Raw genomic sequence first — 11,535 nt, forward strand, 5'->3', positions numbered from 1 at the left:
CACAGTTTTCCTATATCTCCTATAGCTTCAGATTGCCTCATACATACACACGTTCGCATAATCTCGCAGTGCAATCACGATACATAGCGAGGGTCATCACATGACATCACAAATTATAAGAATTGAGACGATCGCTCTGTGTTTAAAAAATGACATCAAATAGTAGACATGTTTATTGTTGAGTTTGTAGTAATTTGAACGCGAGAGCCTCAAATTCAGAATTGTTAACCATTTCATTGCTATTTCATAATTATACTCCATGATTAAGATACCGCGCATATGCTGGTATACAAATATCAACACGTTAGTACCTACTGCATTTAACATAGTTAGTTCAATATAGCTCGAGAATACTGTTTTGAACACCTTAAATTGATCAAAATATGTTTACAAACTGTAGGTACAACTAAATAATAATGTAACAACCCTATGCTCAGAGTGGAATGTACGTATTTACACACTGAACAGGCGGGAGTTGCCTCACTTGCTTTTATCTATACTTTTGTATAAGGCAGTTACTGAAGGATGTAATTATAATATCCAATACTCAGTAAAGATGAAATAAAAATTCGTAAAAATGAGCCCTAATTTGATATCTAATAATCTCTGATCTCAAAGAGTCTATCAGACTAGAAAATTAGAATTTGAAATTAGAATGTGATGCTATTTTCAAATTATTTTGTCTATGGCCTTGACGACTTACTGTCTCGTAAAACAGCAGAAATTTATGATTAAAAGTTAAATTGGGATAAATGTGTTAATCACTGTTTAGGTCGCTTTCATACAACATGAAAAACAACTCAGCAGCAATCAGAGAAAATGCCATTCCAACGGTATATTTTATATAGCTTTAATTAATCACATACACTAGAGGCTATATAAATCCGGATTTGGTCTGGGTCTGACTTTAGGTTTACTGCTGCTTGATCGCTAACCCGTGATCTCGAAGTGAGTAATGGCATTGAAATATCAGAAGAAAAATAGAATGTTATACCGTGGTTACAAATGTAACATTATCCTCATCATTTCAGTTGAAAAACAGAAGCAGAAAAGTCGCTACGGGCACTTGTGCTGATTGCCAAGTCCAACAACCTAAAGGCGTCGACAGACCAATCCCGCCGACCCAGGATGGTGTCAGTACCCTTGTTTCTCGAGTCATGTCATAGGATTAGAGTAGAAATAAGGCCGCCGACATCAAGCCGCCGTCGGCGGCTTCGATCTGTAGCCACCTTAATACTGAGTGTTACAAAACATATAATATGTAAACGTATAATGAGAACGTAGAGAGGAAGGTGTTGGCTGTTAGAAGCTATTTATGTCGCAAGTTGTACAGAGTCAAGGTGACATTTTTCATGGCGTTCTGTCAATCTTTCTGTAGGATTGTTACTTATGTGGGTTACTGGTATCACCCAACAAATGGGGTAGTACGGCCGAGACTCGAACCCGGGACGTAGTTATAGGTAGCTAGCAGAAATGCTAAGTAATAAAACAATGCACAGTTACACAAAGAAAGTACGTATAATGAAATGAAGAAGTTTAAACACGCACAAAAAGATTAAAAATTGAAGATAAATAGATTATAGAAGTATAAGAAGTGATGCAAATAAGAAATGGAAGTAAGAAGTGAAAATTAAGCACTAGAAATTTGGAAATTAGATTACGCGGCAACGAAAAGCGCGGGCAGCTTAGATCAGCTAGTACTGGCGGAAAAGAGTGGTGCGCCTGTCTAGCGGCGTATGCGCCAGCGCCAGTTAATTATGACTTTACCAGAAGGAGGGTGGTGAAAGTGAAACTCTAAATTCAGTTCACGAAAGTTCGCTTCTTTACAATCAAGCTGAAAGAACTGAATGATAGTTAAAAGTACACAAAAGACAACCATAGTCCTGCACGTTCAGTACAAACTACAGAGTGTCGTTGTGGCCGCCACGGTGCTGCAACTCAAGTGTATTCGCGGAAGCTCACACGGATGGCTTCTCAGACAGAGGGCTGACTCATTGTTAAGCCGTAGCCGTGACATCACAAATTACATTCTTCGCGTTGTGGGTAGTAGGATTGACTGCCCGATTGTGCTTTATTGTATGAGACTCCATTAAGGCGATGCATTTCAATGCGAGTCTAGATTTTCGGAGGTGAGGTTTGGGCGTAGAAAATTTTACACAGATTTGATGTTCACTGACGGGGCAGCGGGTGGCGCGGCATGTCGCTAAACCACTGGGCCATTGCCAAGTTTTGGGACAAATGTAAATTTAATAACTATAGGTATATTCAACTGAAGACTTGAATACCAACATTTTGCAGGTTCTCTGTAGTACTCAACTAAAGAACAATTTACTGCAACGTTAGATATTTCATTCTTAAATAATTCGTTTATATAATCGAGTAAAGTACATCGTATCGTGTAATAAATTAGCACATTCTTTAGACAATGTCCTTATGTGCATCATATATTTTTTGTTAGACTGTTATATTATAGTGCATGTCGTAACCATTTCACCCCATGATCTAGCGGAATAGTTCTCCTGCTTCTCATTCGGTGGCTCGCCTTAAGATTAAGCTCTGAGTGCCTTTCTACAAAATATATAGGCATCCTATAAATTTGTCTTGACAGAAAACGAACCCAGGGTCTCTACATAAAGCTGTACATTACACCGCTGCTCCAACTTTAGAACCGACCCTAACTACAGTCTATCACAAGGACAGTAATAGAGCTCCTTGGGAAAGAGTTCATTCGGGTTAGTACTGCCACTTTACCTATTCTGCAAGCAGTGATGTCAGCATTACTATGTTCTGGTTTTGAAGGGTAAGATCCCCCTGATAATGCCCTTCAGATCTTTGTAATTTAAAGCTCCGAGTGGCACTGTAACTGTTATGGACAGGCGTGTAGCTTACCATCAGGCGCACGACTCGTTCGTCCCGCCAGTTGTTGTTATAAAAAACAAGACTTCCAGAAGAAAATACATTGGCATCGTATTTAGAAGAAAATAATGGTGTAAAAATAAAATTGTGGTAATGGATCATACGTACAGAAAAATGCATAGATTATACGGTACATTCTTTAGACAATATCATTAGGCGGATCTTATATTTTTTGTGAGACCGTTTTTTTTCTTTTTTTTTTTTGTATGTATGTTATGCAATAACTCCGCCATTTGTGAGCCAATTTTGATGGTTCTTTTTTTGTTGGAAAGAAGGTAATAATAATAATATCGCACACACTCGACATAGCCCCGCACTAGGGAAACCCTGCGTCGCGGGTGCCATGGACACACACATAGACAACCACAAATTATACTCAAACTCACGAGAGAAATAAATGTAGGCCATACAAACATTTCTCCCGGCCCGGGAATCGAACCTGGGACCTCTGCGTGGCAGTCCGGCATGGTAACCGTTCGGCTACGGAGGCAGTTAATTAGTAAATACCTAAACATTTGAGATGGCAACAGTTTTTCCCGGTTTGCCTTAAGTTTGTTTGCTTTTTTTGCAATTGATTAATTTTTGTTTTGTAAAACTTGATGAAACTGTATATACTTATATACTTATATATACTCCGTATTGTATTACTCTTTATTCTATTAGGAATACAAATGTAAAAAAAACAAACGATTCGAATGATTAAAACCTGTAGCTAGTGACAATCATATTTGATATTCATGTTCTTCTTTTTACTGGGACTTGTCGACTTATGTCTCAGGGTGACGGTTGTAGTGGCAGTGCCCCCAGATTTTTCCGATTTAAAGTTCTGAGTCGTACAATGTTAGCGCTCAGTTATACGCGCGTTGACCGCCCAGTTACCACGTTATCACGTAGGTACATTAATGGTGAATCTAAAATCCATGTACTAGGCAACAATATTTCAATTCCTCGGAATAATATAACCGCGCGGTCGCCGTGTAGAGTAAAGACAAGCCAGACTCGCAAAATATAATAGCTAAATAAATAAAACGTATTTTTAACCGACTTCAAAAAAAGAAGGAGGTTCTCAATTCGTCTGTTTGTTTTTGACATCTGTGAACCAATTCTCCGCCATTTGTGAACCAATTTTGATGATTCTTTTGTTGTTGGAAAGAAGGTACCACAAATGGTCCCATTTAAATTTCAAGAAAATATTCCACCTCTGACTTTTGAGGTCGGTTTTTTTAACCGGAGGTTAGGTTATGCCATGACAGTAAAGCACGCGGTCGCTGCACGGAATGAACGCGATGAAATTCGTGTCGAATAAACGCGCCCTTATGGACAGGCGTGTCACTTACCACCAGGCGCAAGACTTGCTCATCCTATCACTTGGTATCATAAAAAAAACTTAAATACATTTAAGCATAAAAAAGTTATCGATTGATTTCATTCGTAGAACCTTTATAAACTTCTCGTCTGAAAAGTTGTTATTTTGCTGATGTGGCATCATTACACCAAGAGTGCAAGAATCTGTCTTCTCTCACACTTCCCATTTGCATCTGTCCTCAATAACATACCGATGCCTCCAATGAACACTACGCCAACTTAATTTTTGAACCTGTTCTGATGTTGTTTTGATTTTAATGTTTTTTTACTTTTTTCATAGTTTACTTTTTGCTTTTTTTTTCGAGTTTAAAATTTTTTGATCTTTATTTTTTTCACAAAGTTTATTCTTTTTTTTAACCAAGTTCAAAAAAGGAGGAGGTTCTCAATTCGACTATGTTTTTGCTTTGTTTTTTTTTTGTATGTATGTTACGCGATAACTCCGGTATTTGTGAACCGATTTTCATGAATCTTTTTTTGTTGGAAAGGGGGTACTTTTGTAGTGGTCCCATTTCATTTTGAAGAAAAGAATCCACCTCTAAGCGTGGCTGTTCACGCATGAAGATTAATTTTTATAAATAGCGCCTAAATTTTCTTAAGGAGCAATTATTTTAATGGTTGATTTTGCTATTTCTCCAATTCAAGGCGTTTTTCTCTAAATATTCTTTGAGTAGTGAGAACCGATTATTATTATCTCCTGTCTCAAGTCCTATATTATAGTCCTATATATAGTGGCGAATTTAAGGATATTTCAATAAAACTTAGCAAATAGATGTAATTCCACGTACTTTTGAGGTCGGTTTTTTTAGTACTCTGTACTGAGATTATTGTTTAATTTCATTTTTTGTTACGTTATTTCTTTTTCACAAAATTTTAAGGAGCATAATTTAGTAAATAAATATGGCTGTTTAAAAAATAACAGAAAAGCCAAAAGATGAAGTTAGTTGGTGTTCATTGCAGACGCCGATACTCGTCTGTTCAATGTACTGAAAATAGAATTGCCTTAGCAATATGCATACTTAAAGGTTATTTTTGCATTACTCGTCCCTCCAACCTAAGTAGATATTGGAATACTACAATTACTTCTTACATCTATATTTTCTCTTTTTCCTCAAAATTTCGGATATTTTTTGTAAATATCACGCTATCTCCATTATCGGGTTATCGAACGGGTACTCGTGAAGTCCGCTCTTGTTTGATAAACGAGATAGATAACATTTGTTGACATTTCAATTTTGTTGAGTGATTTTGACTTTTGTCTAGCAATACAATATGTAGAAATAATTGATTTTCGTGTTTTACGATTATTACGACTTATACACGATAAAAACACTCATATCCACTTACACTTCGTTCTTTAGCATTAGACAGACGGTAAGCATGGGTCTTTTATCAGGCGTCATTTCATCCAGTCATTTTCTAAGGACAGCAATGTAATAAATATCATGAAACTAAATTCTCAAACATATTTACTACCTTTATGTAATTATTAACTTATTATTATACCTACACGTAATATTCCCCAACGAATCCAAAGAGGAGTTAAATGAAAATTTTCTATTTGACATGCTTAATTTATTTCGAAGACTTAAATTTTTTTTATTTTATATTGTATTATATTGTATTGTATATATTGTACATTATAAAAAACCTTAAAGAAACAGAGCTTCCAAACGTTAAACGGAAACTTTCAATAAAATAATAATTCTGTAGTGTCATTTGTATTTAATATTTTTTTAGCACAGTATTTTTTGTCTGAAAAAACAGTTTTTCTAATTCTAAAAACATAACAAGTATAAGTATTTAACCAATGCTTGCAGTGTTTAAGATACTTAATACACTGTGTTAAGTGATATTGATGAGAAACAATTGTAACGGTTTGTTTAAACGCGTATATTTGGTTTCTTTTTTCAAATAAACCAATGTTTCGATACCTTCAAAAGTCCCTTTGTTACTACTTATTACTTTGTTACTATTGAAGTCATCAACTAGTTATGTCGAAAATTAACGCAAATCACCGCGTTTTTACACTAATTATAGGTTTGTATAAAAAAAACTTATGTACGATTTGTATCCGAAAACAATTTTTCTTTTCCGATTAATTCTATCTTTAGATTCTTATCATTTATTTTAGACTTACGTACATTTTCTTGTAAACAACGAGGTCATGCGGAATATTATTGAAATTTAAATCGTAAAATCAATTCCACCCCTTACTAAGCGATCTGTATAATTTTATCAATTCTCGTAAAATTTAGTAAACCAATTACGAGGCATGTTCAAATAATTTGTTTGAATTTCCCTTTTACGCATTTTCTATTCCAAATTGGTACAACGTGTTTTCGTTTACGATAATTGTTTGACTTCTAAATTTTGTGTTTGTTTTAATTATAACATAATTAATTGGTTTTGTTTTTGCGGTCGCTTTGAACCTATAACTAAGAAATGAGGAATAATATCATACTTATTGCATTGTATGTTGGTTACTCATACTTACCATTATATTCCAATAATTAATAGATTCAGCCGTTACTTTGCGAAAATTGTTGAAATTTGTTGAAATGTTAATAAAAATTTCATCATCATCATCCACAGCCAGATTTCACCCACTGCTGGGTACAGGCCTCCCGACGTTTGTGCCATCCACCACTGTCCTGTGCTAGCCACATCCATTGGCGCCCCGCGACGCATACTATGTCATCGACCTACCTTGCGACTGGGCGACCGATGCTTCTCTTGCCCATCCTCGGCCACCAATCAATCGACGTCTTGCTCCACCTGTCATCCATCACCTTGCCTTGCTATGAGCCACGTCCAACCCTATTTGAGTTCCATGATCCGAGCTCCAGCATCCTGGTCTGTCGACGAAAGTACAGAATAAAAATTTAAGAAAATTAATTTGCTACTCCGTGAATTTAGTGAAAATAGCTAATTTCGTGTAGTTAGAAAAATATACAATATTATAGAAAGCTAAATTCTTTTTTTACGTATTATTTCTACATATAACATATTGTGAGGATGTTGGTGAAATTACAGGCGCAGTGGCAGTTAGATCTTTGCGATCTTGATATGGATAGACGTGTCGCGTACCACCAGGGTCACGACTTGTTCGTATCTTCACTTGGTATCATAAAAAACAATTAATATATATATTATTTAATATTCTCTTTAGTGTTTACGACTTCTTAATAGAAAGTCGTACCCCATTCGAATATAGTGCTGGCCGAGATCAAAGCACAGCTTCCTGGTTCAAAGCAAAGAGGGCAAAAAACTAAAAAGAGTTCTTTTACTTTCTCAGTCTGGTATCTTAAAACACAAAGTTATTAAAATGCAAAAATATGGATGTATATACAAAATTGCAGCCTGATTTGACATCACATTTCCTTCAAAATTTACACACTAGATTTTATCTATTCTTAGAGTAATGCATTACAACAACCTTAAAAAAATTAAAAAATTATAACAACCTTGATAAGAAGTTTAAAATAAATATATAGTTATAACATCTTCTGAATAAATCACTCTAAGATACGAGTTTGAGAAAGTAAGGCATCGATATCGTCACGTCTGGCAAGGTCTTGCATACTTTTGTAACTTTCGCACCTTCTATCCGCATAATATTAAAAAAGTGTAATATCACAAGCTCAACTACGGTACAAATACCGCAACCAAAATAATACACGATACGTGTTTTATCTTTCTAAGAAGCATCGGGTTTGCTGGTCGTTCAACCATCAGTCGAAGAATGAGCTCGTTTTAATGGTTAGTCATATTTACATAGTGAGATCACTATTACCGATATAACATATAAATACCATTATAATTCAATAAACGTGATAACGCAACATTCTGTTGATTATTTATTATACTTCGTTTCAATCCATTTTAAACAAAAAGTAAACAAACATGTCACTGACCCGACCTTACTCGGTTTAGTGATGGTCAATTCTAATGCCAATTACAAATCGATTAATTAATTGAATGAATCGATTTGTTCAATTGAGTTATGCTAGCGGTTTTCCTTACATAACCTTTAAAAGCATATTTAAAATTTCCGAAATCTTAATTTTAAATCCTCCTTCAAATGCTTTCACTTAGATTAGTTTGATTGCGATTGAAATTTTCGATTTACTAATTGTAATCGACAAGAACTTTAATTAGATGAACTGATGTTTTTTTTTTTCGTACAGCACTATGCAACCATAGACACTTGTCTACATAGTTGTACAGTTGAAAAATAACTTCACTTTTGGGCTACCATGTTTCAAATATGATTTTACGACGCTATTCTATTCGATTTATGGAGTGATTGCTTTAGTATTTTAGCAAATTGTTTACTTCTTGTTTAAAATGGGTTGGAACAGACTATAAATGTATGTACATCCCCTATTGTTGTATCTTATTATTTCCATCTGTTCTAAAACACTTACACGTAATCCTTTTTTGCAAAAATGTTAATATTCTTATGAATGGGACTATAGTAAATTCTGATTTGTTTCTAATAGATGTTTAGTGACATTGCACTTTTCCGGATGCTATATGCTATATGCCTAAACGAAGAAATACGTTTTTTGTATCTAAATGTAAAGCTAGACTCTGTTTGTCCTATATCCTCCTAAGACCCAGAAAATTTCAATGGGAAAGCACTAAACGGCCAATAAACATTAAAATGTACTATATATAATTAAATATAATTACATGCTTCAGGCCAGAGTAAGTATACCCTCAGTTTTATAGGAAAAACGTATTTTCCTAGATACTCTAAAGTGATATAGAATATATAGCACTAAAATTGAATGCGATATTTTCATTATAATTCAGTGATTACAGGAATAATATTGTCTGGGTCTAAATCATTTCACATTTGGAAGTACACGGGGCCTTAGGACGATATATAAATGTTACTGTAAAAGCTCGATCTACGGTAAATCCTAAGATTTTCCAGTAAAAAAGACTTACCAGCTCTCAATGGGACTTTTAGTCTGAACATTTCTGTCATCGTCAATTTGGAACTTTTACCACCATTCACATGGTATGTCTTAGGAAACTTAAGGTAATGTTGAAAAAGGGTAAGGTTAAACAGTTCGGAAAAACAAACAAATTTGCTTCTGCTTTTTCGTATACTACTCAATGAAGGCGCAACCAAGAATTGACCTATGTAAAATATATTTATTTTTATTCAAGAAGTATTATAAAGGTGTTTTAAATGACTAGTTAGTATAATTTTTTTAATAAAAATACTAAATGAAAATAATTTGAAATAGGCAAGGATTTCATTGATTAGTAATATAAATTATTAATAATTATTCTCATATGATACATAAAAAAATTTAAGGTTTTGACTGTTAGTTAAATGAAATAAATGATTAAAAAGTCTCATTGTTTTATTCCCAGAACCAACGTTTACCAGCCGTCAACGGTAAAACCTAGCATGTACCAAATTGTAATGGTCAAAGCCCGACAAAATCGTCTCTCTTTTATAAATCCTTATATTTATCAACTCACGTCGGTAAATCCTCAGATTTACTGGGAAAACCTAAGATTAACCAATATACGGGCTTTTACAGTAACATCCATAAACATTATTTCATTTCACATGTGAGTTTATACACTGCGGACTTCTTTCCGCTCATTCTTTGCAATTACAAAGACGAAAGCGCAAAATGCAATTTGTCTCAATGCGAGGTATTTGAATGCGACTAAAGATTTTAGGAGATGAGGTGTGGGGTGCCGTCTATTGAAAATTAGTATACATTGGTACAGACGGCACAGTGTGTTGTTAAACCGATGGGTGAGTTTCAAGTTTTGAAACAAATGTAAATTTAATAACTATAGGGCTTCAGTTGAAACCCAAAATTTATCAGGTTCTCTGTAGAACTTAAAGAGTAATATCTCTTTATAAATATTATCTTCAAAAAATATATATTTTCTTCCTAAATAACTCGTATTACACTTTTATTTTAGCCTGTTTTCAGGATTTTACATGATCGAGTAAAGTACATCCTATCGTGTAACAAATTAGCACATTCTTTAGACAATATCCTTAGATGTATCGTAAATTTTTTTGTAAAACCGTTATGTAATAGTAAATACCTGAACCATTTGATCTAACGTAACACTTTTTCCGCTTCTCCTCCACTGATTCACTTTAAAAGTAACATTTATGTTATAAACATCAATCAAAATGAATAAAATTTAGTACTCAACATAAAAGCAGCTATTTTGTAGATTTAACCTTCACTGTTAATCAAATTAATTTACTTCCACTTTTGTATTCCAATACCTATATATTTAAACAGAATATGTGATTAGATATCAAATTGAAAAATCTAATGGCGGCACTTAACGTTGCTATTTGCATTTACGTATTTCATTTATTTGGCAAGCTATCACCATCTAGGTAGATAGCATTTGTGACAAAGTATTTGTCTTGTTTGCCTATTCGACAAATGTAGCAAGCACCATACTCGCGTTACCGCGCGCTGGTTGATTTATTATTATATCAAGTGACGGGACGAACAAGCCGTGATAGTGATTTTTGTTTCTTGACTAAATAGGCAAATAGGCACGCAAGTTAACCGTCCACACTATGATCATATTCATTATTTTGACTTCTTATTTGAGTCATATTAGTCAGTGTCTGCATGTTTGTCTGTACGTCAAATATTTTTCCAAGTAAATCAAACACCCAATAGCGAATTTTAAGCAGCTATGTGAAAGGCCGCCATAATGTTACTCGACAAAGTACACGCGAACCAGCCAGCAACCACCCAGCTATAACAACTACCAGTATATTGAACTAAAGTCTGTTCCAGTACATTTTAAACGAAATGTGTACAAAACGGTTTGATTGAATTTTCGAAGTAATCACTCAATAATTCCAATCATCATCATCAATCAAGTAATATAAGCAATAAAAATAAGTAACGTATTTATATTTCGAATATTTTAACTTGATATCTCATCACTCTTTCCAACAATATTCATTAATTACAACGTGAAATTGTATTTGAAAAATAGTAGTCAAAAAGTGAAGTTATTTTTTTATTAAAGATGTATGAATAGGTAAGTAAAGAGAATTGTTAAGTATATTCACATTAAAGGAAAAAATTAAAATATAACCTTCTTGAAAGCATGTAAATTTAGTAAATTCTACACTGGTTTTGTTAAATGTACTCATACTAGGTTTACTATAGTTTTGTGATTATGAGTGTAACCTCGCCAACAAACCGCTTTTGCAGTTTGGTGAGATATTGT

This window comes from Hyposmocoma kahamanoa, unplaced genomic scaffold, assembly GCF_003589595.1.
Source record: "Hyposmocoma kahamanoa isolate Upper Pololo Valley unplaced genomic scaffold, ASM358959v1 81, whole genome shotgun sequence".
NCBI classification, from domain to species: Eukaryota; Metazoa; Arthropoda; class Insecta; order Lepidoptera; family Cosmopterigidae; genus Hyposmocoma; species Hyposmocoma kahamanoa.